Here is a 7,681-nt window from a genome sequence, read left to right as displayed (position 1 = left end):
TCAAAACCGGATTGGACTGGAAAAATCGAGAACTGATTCCGATTTTCTCCAAAACTAGATTTTCTTAAAAAATTGTTGATTTTGGTCAGCAAACCGATGACCCAAACAGCTAACCATTCTAACGGTTTTAACCCTTTTTTTTTTTTTTGTCAGAATGGGCCAAATTCGATCCAAGAACTGGACTTGTGACCAATTCGTTTTCCAGGTTGGTTTTAAAACCCTTGGCTAGCAATGTTATGTATGGCTATAGGCATGTTTATAGATGGAGAAGGCTGTTACTGGTTTTAGAAAGGTAGATGAGGAGTCTTACCTAAACCCAAACTGACCTACTATGGAGGTAAAAATGAAAAAGAAAAAGAATGATGACCTAATAAGTGTTACTACATAGTATCGACCCTTTGATAACGGCTGAAACGGTGGATTGAATGATTTATTACTTTGTCTTTTAGTATATATTTGGTTTGAAGGAAAAGGCGGGAAAGGATAGTAAAAGTAGGAAAACCTACACAAGTTTTATAAAAGTTTTTCCACCTTTCATTTCCTTTCTCTATACCAAACAGAGCCTCAGTGATTAAGTTTTTAAGCAATTTGTGAGCTCTTTGATGATCAAAATGAAGTTGGATTGATCATTATCCAAATACCTTAAGACATGAGCCTTCCATATCTAGTAAAGTAGTAATTGTATACATCATGGCATTGGAACACAATAGCGATACAAATGGATCGGATTTAATTTGACTCGAGTTTGAATCCGATTCATTTGTTATTTGGATATCCATTTAGTCATAACCCCAGTGAATCTGTTTATATATGCATATATAAAAGACCGCCTTTCAATATTAAAATATTTTTTTAGAATTAAGTAAGCCTTGGGATTTAGATGAACCTAATATTTTCTATTTGTAATATATTTTTCTTGTTTTAAATTCAATTTTATAAATTTAGGCTAATTGATATTCCAACCGAACTGAATTCAAATGTTTTACATATCTGTTGGATTTCGAATGGAATTAAGATCTGTTGGATTTTGGATTCAAATATACCCCTAGAACCTACATGAAAATGTGTGCTATTCGGAATTGAATCCCATTGTGATGCACATGTGCCTCTAACATCTTTTTCTCTCTTTTACTTCAATTAGGATTTAAGTTTGAATTAATTCAAGCATAGTAGCATGTTATATTGGGTTCAACATTATAATTTCTAAGTTTAGTGGGTTTCCAAGTTGGGCCTTTGTAGAAAAATCTATTATTATTATTATTATTATAAGAATATTTTGGCATTTGTGAATTGCTGATGAAAAACATTTTTATTTAAAAAATTTAGAAAAGAAAATTCCACATGCATTAGATAAAAAGGTTGTATAAGTGAGGTGATGAGGTTACATGAGGGGGTCTCCTCGAAGGACAAAGGAAAGCCAAGGGCAATAAGTAGGTTAAAGGTTTAGGGAAAATGGGATGATAGAATGATGATTTCATTATGAGATGGACCCTTATTTAAAGGGAGAGATCCTGAAGTCCCAAAAGGAATGAGCCAAAAGTGTTCGATTCTCATTAGGAAAGGGATTTTCAGATTTGATGTCAGTTGTTAAAGAGTATTGCTAGAGTTTTGCCACGTGTCTTATGAAATATCTCAAAAACGAACCTTCCTTTTATCTGAGGATTCTCATAATACACATGTGCTACTTCCTTTCGTGACCCTTTTAAAATGATGTGGCGTGGATGATATCACTATTTCCCTTGCATGCCCTTATTAAGCCCACGAGGTGTCCTGTCACGTGCATAATTTAACGATACCTGCGTGGATGACATCACTATTTCCCTTGCATGCCAAAGTTCATCGTAAGTTTGTGCGTGTCCAAAATTCATCACATATCCACGTAGGATAAAATTCATCACAACCTATTTTAGATATGAATTTATCGCAAATATGCAATGAGTTATCAACTCATATCAAACGTGCAATAAATTATAAATTCATCATAGACATTCGTATAATATTAGTTTGATACCCTTTATACTTTGATGGTATGAATAACTACTATGTATGTTGAAAGGTAATTTAAGGAATAAAAAAATTGAGAATATTGAAAATTTGAAGAATGTGGGTGAACCGTAGAGGGGCTGGTGGCAAGCCCAACTCTTTACGTACATGTATGTTGAAAGGTAATTTAAGGAATTAAAAAAAAAATGAGGAGATTGAAAATTTGAAGAATGTGGGTGAACCGTAGAGGGGCTGGTGGCAAGCCCAACTCTTTACTAGTAGTAGTACCTTGATACGTTTCAACTTTCAACTGTGAGAAAGTCACAATGGTTAAGGAAGGGAGAGATTGGAGTAGTGAGGGCAGTTTTGTCATAGAATTTGAATTTCTCTGCATAATTAGGTGCGCTGGAAGGGCTTGCAGTTTGGACCAACAGTTGGGGCTCGTTTGGTAATTGAGCTCTAGCCAAATCAACTTTTGGGTTTCGTAGTGGACGCCACAAGCCCACAAGCCGACCGACCAAACCGACCTCTCCCCTAGAAAGAATACTGGTGACGCAGTCCAAACAGGAAAAGGACATTTTCTCCTTCTTTATATCATTTTCTCGGGTTTTCTATTTTAGACTTTTTATATAAATATTTTTCTGAGAACCCAAAAGTGACATTTTCAAATTCAAACCCAAATTCACAGCAGTACTCAGTTCTGGACGGTTGAACCAGAGTTGACCGCTGGATTCCTTTGATGTGTAGAATTCAAACTCTCAGAGCTCGCAAATGGTCAATTAATCCACACACAAACCCAGAAATTAAATAATTAATGAGTGTTTGGTAATCATGTTTAGGGCCAACAACTTTAATTAGCTGCTGTTAATGCACGTCTTTGAACTGAAGCCGAGCTAGCTGCGGCCAAAAGGGGGGGTCCACTGCCACCTCAAACCGCACCTGTGACCTGACGAGGACCAAAAGCAAATACCTTTATTAAGACGCGCTTAAAGGCTGCAAAATGCAAATTGACAAAAAAGAAGTGTCCCTACGTAAGGTTGGATGTGGGCCCCTTGTTGGGTGGACGGTTTGGATTTGACCATGTCAGCCCTCCACGTGGCAATATTTTTAAAAGGGAATTAGTTAAGACTTAAGAGGATTGTGTAAAGGTGGGATAGCTTTTGCCTTTTGTAATTTTCTCTCTCTTTTTTTATTGGGTTTCTTCTTTCTTAGAGGACAAAACCTCTCCATGGAAGCGGTGTACCAGCATAGATTCTTTAGTCCTCTTTGTTTAATGCAGCTGGGCTGCCTGGGGCCTGGGGCTCTTGATCAATAATGAGTACGAGTATATAATAATGCAAAATCAAGATTGTGAAAATTGGACCGGGTTGAATGGTTGGACCATATAAACACTAAAACACCCAATTTGCTGTTCACCCACTTGGGAGGGTTGAAGGGAAATCGCTTCTGGGCGATGTTTTAAAAATACCTGGAACCGGAACCACTTTGGCCACTGATTTCTGGGTCATCGGTTTGATCTTTTGATTTAAACAGATAGGTTCATTCCAAATTAAAATAAAAAAGGTCAAAATTTGTAGTTTGGGTCAAATGAGTCAATGGTTTGATTTTTCTGGTCATTCGTTCAGCAGGTTTTTGACCGAGTCAAAGACATTTTGCCAAAGAATGGATTAGAGGTGAAATACAACCGGTTGCCTGAATGGTTTTCAGGCCGAACAGTGCAACTGTCCGGTTCAATGGTTTGAAAATATTGCTTCTAGATTTCTGATGCATGCGGGTCCCATACAGACAGACTAGAAGTTATGTTTGGTGAAAAAAAAAAATCGAAAGAGTCCAAGCTGTCAGTCAGTCATTTGAAAGGTTGTCTGCTTAAATGTTGAATAATTCTTCCAATCACTTCAAAACAACTGAACCAGTTTAGCTCAATCTTCAACTCATCCCTTTTGAAAGAGCTCATATGAACAGCCTATAAATTATGTTTGATGAGAAACAGAGCGAGCGCAAGTTGATTGTCAGTCCATCAATTAAAGAGCTGTATGCTTCAGCGTCTTTGAATAATTTATCTAGAGCACTTCAAAAACAGTTGAACCAGTTTGGTCAGTTTAACCCTCCGGCCCTCCCAAATGGGCCCGGAATATTATTATTCTAGAAAGAATGTACGTCCAACCGAAATTGGACCATCATTGGGGATTTAGAACCAAACGGACTCCAGCCCAGTCGGACTCAGCCACCTAACCCGGACCAACTACGTCTTGAATGCATATGTGGGTCAGTAGTAAAACTGATCATGACCAACTACATGATTGTTAGAAGTACATATATGTGGGTCAGTGGTACAAACTTAGCCGGACTCAGCCACCTACTACCCTGGACCAACTATCGGCCCATCGGGTGGACCTATTGGCCAGGAACAGGAAGCGCACCATAGCCCGATATCTACGGCATGAATGCATGGTCTCCTCTGTGTCCCTGAAACATTGACTTGAGTGGTTTTCTAAAGGGGAGACATGTTGAAAAGCATGGGTATTTTTGTCATTGCACAGGGATATAAAATCACATTAATAATTGAGAAACCCTATATATAAGACCATAAAGGCACCGACCCGGACCTGCAGCCCGCCAATCGACGTTTAGTGGGATTATTGGTTGTTGCCTTGTCGGCAATGGATTCACATTTCCATGCAGCAAGTCTTGGGTTAATGATTAATGAAGTTCGATAAATGTATTCTCACCGGATGCTATATTCGGGTCGGATTTCGCAATATCTGGATCCGATTCCTCTTAAAAGTGTGAATGCAGTGTATTTTTTTATTAAGTGTAATTGTAGTGTACAAATTATCTTTTATTTTTTTGTTTTAGAAAAGGTATAAAAGTTATTTTATTATATTTTTAATGGTTATTATAATGGTCATATTTTTGTGTTTAATCCATCTCTCCATCTCTAATTGCAAGGTTTGAAAATGTAGCTTCAATTATTACTTTTCAATTCATTTAATCCCCTCTCACTAAGTTTTATACTTAAGCTATTAAATCTCATTTTCTCTTATTAAATCATGTATTTTTAAGTTATTTTTCACTAATAAATACTACTAATTAGATCTATGTCAATATTTTAACAATATAAACTCATAATTTTAAAATTGACTCAAAAACAAAATCATTTTTTATCAATGTGGCTAAGCAATTCAACAATCTGAATCAAATTGATCAACCTATAGAGTCATAGGTAGGCAATAAATTTTTTAAAATAGAAATAAATGTAGAAAATTACAAAGAAATAGACACATTTATGATATTTTTATTAATCAAATTAAAAAATAAGTGTAATAAACAAGACTTATTTTTATTGAAAATAAAAATGAAATATATGATTTAGAACTTACCAAAAATGAAATATAAAAACTAATTGTAAATAGTTCAACTTTTGGGTTAAATGTGTTAACCTTTAATGTCATAAATAAATTATAAAATTAAAAAAATACATAAATTTTGCAAAAAAGCATTTAGGCACATGTATAATGTCATGTATATGTCATATTAAACAAAAATTAAGTATGACAGTTCGACCGTTCTGGCCACCAATTTTCGGGTCGACAATTCGACCATTTGGTTCGAACGGAAGGCCTGTTTCGACAACAAAAATTACAGGCAAAAAATTAAGTGTGTGAGGTCCATTAAGCAGTATCATACGTGTTATATATGTCATTCGAGCATGTGACTCATACGACCCCAAAATGGAACCGTTTTGGCCACCGGTTTTCGGGTCGACAGTTTGATCATCTAGTTCGAACGGACGACCCATTCTAACAACAAAAATTAAAAAATAAAAAACAGCAAAAAACCCCACTGAATGGGTCAATGGGTCGATGGTTCAACCGCTCGGATCAATGGGCCATTGACCGATTCAACGGTTTTTGGCCAAGGACCAGGATTGGGGCAAAGCATAATCGGTTGCTTGGACGATTCCCAATTAAAAAAATAAAAAAACGGTGGTTCGAATTGATGACCCATTTTAACAACAAAAATTACAAGCAAAAAATTGAGCGCATGAGGTCCAATAATTAGTATCATACATGTTATGTCATTTGAGCATGTGACTCATACAACCCAAAAACAAAAAATGTTTTGGCCACCGGTTTTTGGGTCAACGATACGACTGAAGGACGACCCATTCTAACGACAAAACTTTTAAAAATAAAAAGCTGCCATAACCATTGAACGGGTCAACGGGTAGACGGTTTGACCGCTCGAGTCAATGGGTTATTGACCGATTCAATGGTTTTTTACCAGGGACCGGGATTGGGATAAAATGGAACTGGTTGGCTGGACAGTTCCCAATTAAAAATATAAAAAAAGTCCAAAAACCATTAAACGGGTCAACGGGTCGATCTGCGTTGTCTCTTTCTTTGATTGCATGTATATTTAACTTCGTCCCAAAGCAGAACTTTGGACTCGATTTTTTTATTTTTTTTTCTTTGTTTTTTTCCAGTTTGGTGGATTTATCGCCAATTTTTTTCTGTATCTTTCAAGGTTTTAGAATCCCTTGCAATGTCCACCCTTCCCATGACTATGACTATAAAGTTATTTTGTCTAATTATTGACATCTAGAAAAAATGACCTAGTGATAAGAATAAAATTTATCATTTATCCCTAAATATTCAGTCTTTTATACTTAATTAGTACTTAATTGGACTCATTATGCTTGTATTTCGATTTAGGGCATGAAAAAAAGCGTCAAGAGAAAAACAAGGATAATTGGGTAATTTTGCATAGTTTCGGTGCCATGTAGTTATTTGGGCATAACTCTCCCATCCTGAATCCGATTGAGATGAATCAAGATGCATTGGAAAGATAAAGAAAAACGCTATAACTTTCATGTTTTGAGTTTTGATAGATTCAGACTGAATCAAAGTCAAAATCTAGCCCAAATTCTGAGCAAATTCGTAAAGAAGCCCAACTCGCAAGGAAGGCCAGTTCACAGCAGAAGCCCAATACGAATGCAAGAATAAGGAAACTACAAAGAGTCCTATCAGATTTAATTTTCTAATGTAATTATAAAAGGATAAAAAAGATTGAAATTACTAGATAAGAGGTAGGATAGGATTAGATCTAAACTAATCATTAGGAATTAGGATTTTCTATTTTTGAGAAAGAACTCCAAAAAGGAATTGGAAACAATCCCTCCTCCTAAAGCTATATAAAAAGGGGGGGGGGGGGGGGGGGGGACTAGCACCATCAATCAATCAAGGGAGCAAGGAGAAATCCTCCAAGAGAGCTTCAGCCTCCAAGGAAGCAGTCAGCAACCCAGGAGGAGAAGAAAGGCGGCGAAGAGGAGAATTGAATATTCAAGGGCGAGGAGTCCCCCTCAATCAACTTCTATTCAAGAGTTTTTTTTTCTTCAAATTTTACTCTCTGTTATTATTCAATTTCACTTATGTTTAATCTAAATTTTATCGTTGGAATAATTCTTTTCATTAATAATATGAGTAGCTATATTTCTTGATCTAGGATTTGGATGTAGTCTTTTGATTTGCCTATGATAGACTTTGTTTAATTGATTGGGTCATTGATTGTTGGGATTTATCTTTTATCTTAGGGTTTAATGCTAGTAATTAGTTGGCCATTAATTACTTGAATTAAGGTATTGTGTGAAGTAGCGAGAGTGGAAGCATAATACTAGTTCATTGAGATAATTGACCTA

The sequence above is a fragment of the Nelumbo lutea genome, chromosome 7 (assembly GCF_056320005.1).
Source record: "Nelumbo lutea isolate HS-2025 chromosome 7, American lotus-T2T, whole genome shotgun sequence".
Taxonomy (NCBI): Eukaryota; Viridiplantae; Streptophyta; class Magnoliopsida; order Proteales; family Nelumbonaceae; genus Nelumbo; species Nelumbo lutea.
Note: the sequence above shows the minus strand (reverse complement) of the source record.